Here is a 6,317-nt window from a genome sequence, read left to right on the forward strand (position 1 = left end):
GATAGGTTATATAAAAAGTAATCTAATTATCACATTCATCTTAAACATTAAAAAATTTTCAAGATAATGTTAATTTTGTTATAATTTTATCTTTATTTATTAATTTTTTAGGACCAATTACTCTCATTTTCAATTAATATAATGAGTAATATGAAAATTATTTTAAAATAATTATGCCTAAGGTCGTTTTAGTAAAATAATATCTTATTATTTTTTTATTATCTTCCACTAAACATAATAATTATTTATAATTACCAATTTTAAAAACTTTTGTCAAAATTGTAATAACTTATATTTTATAGTCTTTAAGTTAATATATATTTGTGATACTCTATCATTTTTAATAATAAAACATGACCAAAGGACTTATTCCCACCTAAAGTTGATTGTATTCCTAAACTGATATCCGTTAACTATTGAAAATTTAAATATCCATCAATGAGTGGTTAAAATTAACATAACTAGTTAAGTTTCAAGGATAAAATTGTTATTTAACTAGTAATATATTAAAAATAATAAAACATTATTCATTTCCTCCCTAGATTTAGAAAACTAATAATTTCTTTCAAAGATAAAACTTTGAAATGTTACATTTTTCCTTTAGGGTTTTCTTTTTCTTTCTCTTGCTTTTTCGACGTCGTCACCGACTTATCTCTCACTCTCTCTCCATTTTCCAACGTCGACAATCGAATGAAGAACGCCTTCATCATTGAACAAAGACGAATTGTCTTTGTCTTTGGAGGAAGATGATTTGTCTTCCTCTAATGATAAGGACGTTCTTTACTTGGTTACCGACATCAGAAAAAGGGGAGAGAGAGAGAGAGAGAGAGAAACTGACTGAAGACGATGTTAGAAAAGCTAGGAAGACAAATAAAGGAACCCTAGAGGAGAATATAATATTTTAAAGTTTAATCTTATGAGAAATTATTAATTTTTTAAACTTAAAGGGATATAGATAATGTTAACTAATTATGTTAATTTTAATAGTTTAAAAATAAATATTTAAATATTTAATAATTAATAAATACTAATTTAAAAATACAAAAAAACTTTGGTTGGAAATAAATTTGTAAAATATTATTTAAACTAAATATAACCTGCTAAATTTTTGGATATTGTTATTTGTCATCATCACTTAGAACTCACCACACAACCGCATTTAACAAGTGTTCAAGTTGTTCAGGATCTCCCGCTAAAAAACAATTTTGATGGGACTTAATATATGTTGCAACAAAATAATCATATCTTTTTGAAGACAAAAGAATCTAAAGGCAAAGACTTACATGTCGAAGTTTATCTTGGAGTGGGACCACTGCATGTGAATGGCACGCTCTACGACATTTTATAAACGTGAGTGGTAAATTGGGAAAAAGGCAAAAGAGAGGAAACACTGGCACACTTGGAGTAGGACCACGACATATTATAAACGTGAGTGGCAGATTGGGAAAAAGGCAAAAGAGAGGAAACACTAGCACACTTGACCTCAATTCATAATCATCATCCTTTCATACTTCTTGATTATATTTATGCCAAGATCTTTTCTATAATAGGATTAGGCCCGACTTGTAACCTAACTTGAGTTGGGTTTGTGACCCAGATGGGCATGAAAATGGTAGAAGTATAAAATACTTTAGGAAGAAAGTTGAGATCGAATTGTATTCTTCTTATAATTAATAAAATTCAAAACTATTTAGAGCAATCGTTATAGATTTAGTTATTATACATTAGAGTTTACTATCATTCAGAGTTGAGTGGGGTTTTATCATTATTTAAAAAAAAACCCTTAAATGAATTCATATAATATTACTCATAACTTTAAATATTATACAGATATAATTAACAAAAAAATAGGATTTATTGAAATTATCAAGTGTAAAGGGGGCTCGTAATCGCATATGTATAAACAAAGGATATTTTAATCCTTTTTTTCTTATTAAATTTATGTTGTAAATGATATAAGAGGGAAAAGTATAATATAAGAAAGTTATGTGCAAAAGAAAATGGATGAAAGTGTTAAATTAGTAAGTTCAAAGGGAAGCGCATAATTAATGTTATGAAAAGATTAAAATATAATAAAAATAATAGGAATTAGAAGGACTCGTGTGCAAAATCTGAAAAGATATTTTAAAGTCTCTTAATCACAACGAAGTCAAAGTGCAACAGTTTGATTTAAACCTCAAGGTATGTTGATATAACCTTAATTTCTTGAAACAAAATCAATGTAAAAACCCTAGTTTGTGATTTTAGGGGTTTTATGTGATTGAAGAAAGTTGAGTAAATTGAAGGGAAATTTTAATGGATTAGATATATTAAGGAGTATTTTTCTCCCTCTTGACGTTAAATTTTTTATCAATGGTATGTAATTGATAAAATCCCCAATTGGCATGTGTTAGTGTTGTAAATTTGTAATTTTCAACTTATCTTTGGATTTCGTACGCTATCTCCTAAGCTTTAGGAGGACAAAAATAAGATAATAGGGCATAGATAAAAGCAGGTTGATGATATTGGAACTGGAGATTTAAGACAAGTTAAGAAAGTAATGTAAGAGATATCATGCTAAGTTTCACATGTGTTATGTCTTGTGTTATATATAGTGTGATTTGTCCATGCATAACAAGATTTTATGTAAGGGCATACTAGCGATAAAGGAAAAAAGTGACATATGTTAAGTTACATAAATGCGTTTTAACATGTCACAACATGTGAATAAATTTTATGCATGTTTTCAATATTATATAGCATATGCGTGTTGAGGGGACTAAAACCCCAAATGTTATGCACACACCAATAGGGGGCAAGGGGTTTCAAAAAGTGGTTTTGTGGAAGGCAAGTTTGCATAGTTGTATGCATGTAGGATAAGATTGACAATTTAATATTTTCACTCAAGATGGCTTGACGAACCAATTTTGTGTATCACTTTAGCCCAATTGACAATTAAAAAAAAAGGTCAAAGTTTCAAGTTCAATGATTCAAGTTCAAAGGTTAAAGTTAAGAACAATGCTATGTGTGTTTATTTTTGATACACAATTCATGTACACAGTAATGTGTCATCATGTAATTAGGTGATTTTAAAACATGTGTTATCATATGATAAAGAAACATCTAATCACATGATAACACATCATCTATATATATAAATTATGTATTAAAAATGGGTATACATAATTTTATTATAAAGTTAAAGTTAAAAAAAAAAGTTTTTTTTTTACAATCCTAAGTTAATTTTAAATTTTACTTAGGATTGTAACATTTTTTAAATTAAAATTGATTATTAGTTGATGGAAAAATGTTTGCCGTCACTTGATGTTGTGTTTTGTGGAATGAAACCTTAATTTTGGTTGGAAGATCATTAATATTTTATTTGATAGGTGTGAAATAGATCGCACCTACTAAGTCGATTACCCGTACCTGTACTATTCATCAAAACATGTGGTAGATTGGTACGTCGTATGCATGCTAGAGGCAAACTGAAATTTGTAAGTGCACATTAACATTTTAGTAATGAAAGGGGTTTCACATGCTATGAATTATGAGAAAAGGGTTATGATGTTCCACCAAGCGCACAACTTTGGGGTGTGGATATTAATTAAAATCGACAAATTTTTTTTCCTGTAAATCTTTTTAAGCAAACGTACAGCGGTTTTACTTTTATAAACAAATTTACTTTTAATTCTAAAAATACCCTCTCTGTTTATTATGTCACTTTCAGTAACTTATGTGTACGTACGGTGAGTATAGGGCGTGTAGAGTGAGTACAGGATGCGTGCAAAGTGTATAGGGTGAGTATAGGGTGCGTGTAGGGTGAATACAGTGTGTGTAAAAAATATATATATATATTATATAAATAAAATAAAATAAAATAATATTTAAAAAATAGAATAATATAATATAAATTTAAAAATTATTATTTTTATATATTATATTAAATATATTAATATTTAAAATTTTATATATATATATATATATATATATATATATATATATATATATATATATATATATATATATATAACAGAGTGCGATGAGGGTGCGTACACACCCTCTTCACACCCTTTATATTTTTTACGTACCCTGCATTCCGCACCCTTTACGCACCTCGTACCCTGCACACACCGATGTGCCCTGTACGCACTTACACACCTTATGTGTACGTAAGGTAAGTATAGGGCGTGTAGAGTGAGTACATGATGCGTAAAAAGTGTGTAGGGTGAGTACAAGGTGCGTATAGGGTGAATACAGTGTGTGTAATATATATATATATATATAAAACAGAGTGCGTACACACCCTCTTCACACCCTTTATATTTTTTATGTACCCTACACTCCGCACCTTTTACGCACCTCGTATCCTGCACACACCCATATACCTTGTACACACCTATGCACCCTGTAAGTACCCACGCAACCTGTATGCACTCCATACACACCTTGCACGCACCTACACACCCCGTATGTACCCTGTGCGCACCTACGCACCCTGCAAGCACCCACGCATCCTGTACTCACTTTATGCACAATGCACGCACCCTGTACTCACCCTGTATGCACCCATGCACCCTGTACGCACCTACGCACCTTGTATGTACCCTATACTCACCCATACACTGTGATACACATACGTAAGTTGTTGAAAGTCACGTAATAAATCGGGAAGGGTATTTTTAAAATTAAAAGTAAATTTGTTTATAAAAATAAAATCATTGTACATTTGTCTAAAAAAGTTTACACAAAAAAAATTTTACACAAAAAAAATTTTATCGATTTTAATTAATATCTTGTGATTAAAAGCCAGATGACATAATGACACAATAGGCAAAGCTTAAGGAAAGCTTAGCGAGAGTAAGATGAGTTTAGAACATAATAATCGCGTCACCCTAAATTGCAATATAATATCTGTCGTTTGTCAAAATACATGGACATAAAGTGATATTTGGTTTAATGATAATTAAAATATCCAATAAAACCCTATGTTATCATAAATTTTTAAATCACCTTAAAGGTTTTAAAATATTATAGTTTAACCCTTAAAATGTAGTTGCACCTACCATGCCTACCCCCTAGAGCATGTCAACTCTGTCGAGATTACTCATACCAACAGCTCTTTTGTTTTTTTCAGGTTTACATAAATTTTAACTTAGAATCACGTTCATCCTTCATACAAATGAAGAAATGAAATAAATAAAAAGTTAAATATCATACTCACTAAGATTCACAAAAATATAGAATTGGTTAAAAAAAACAAGGTAAATATAATTACTCCTACCTTTAAAATAATAACCGCATTTACTCTTATCTCACTCGTACCCCAAATTTCTTCACATTCTATACAAATTCTAACTTAAAATCAAATACACGAGATTAAGAATTGTACTTATAAATCATGTTCACAATTACAATCTATAATTAACACAAGGAAAAGTTAAGAGGTATCACTTTTACCCTCTTTCCTAGACACGTCAAGATGTTAGGGCAGCCTGTAGAAAAAACACAGCTTACAAATATCAGGGATTTGTAGGTAAGGTTTACTGGTCAACCTATAAAAAGAAAATTTTAAATTAACAAAATATTAAAAATTATATAATATAACAAGCAAACCGACAAAACATGTGGACCAACCCATTAAAGGACTATGAAGATATGACTAAGGAGGCATAGGGTTGTACCTCGGGCCTTGGTCCTTCATAGCCCATGAGCCTGATAGACCATGCCAAATACAGCCCATGAACATGTCTACTTGCTCTGACCCATTGATTTCTTCAAATTTCAAATAAATTAGACACAAAACTCAATAAACTTGACTTGGTGTTATACTCTTAACTAAAATTGACAATAGTGATGAAAAATTGATGAAAGAATGAGATTAAAATTAAAATTATTCATACTAGGGATAAATCACGCCTATCTCAAAAAATATTTTATATTTTAGACTTAATTCTTGAAAATATAAAAAAACAACGTAATCAAATTCTTATTTATTTGCATTAAGATGAATTTCATTGAATTTTTTTATTTTTTTTAATTAGATTTTAGTTGAAATTGCTGATGAAGATGAAAAGATGCAATTATGGTTTATGTAAGGTTAAAAATTCTTATTATTTTGTTTTATTTATTATATATGTATAATTTTTAGAGTATTAATTAACATAGTATAAATACCCTTAAAAACTATTTTAATTAATTTTTATTTCCTTTTTCCATTCTCTCCTCTTTCTAAAGATTAGGGAGGGGCTCAAATTACATCGTATTGGATCCAGCCAGAAGACAAAGATGCAGGTTCAATTTACAGGCCCAAATAACTGAGCCGTAGGCCGAGAAAG

The sequence above is a fragment of the Mangifera indica genome, unplaced genomic scaffold, assembly GCF_011075055.1.
Source record: "Mangifera indica cultivar Alphonso unplaced genomic scaffold, CATAS_Mindica_2.1 Un_0064, whole genome shotgun sequence".
Lineage (NCBI taxonomy): Eukaryota > Viridiplantae > Streptophyta > Magnoliopsida > Sapindales > Anacardiaceae > Mangifera > Mangifera indica.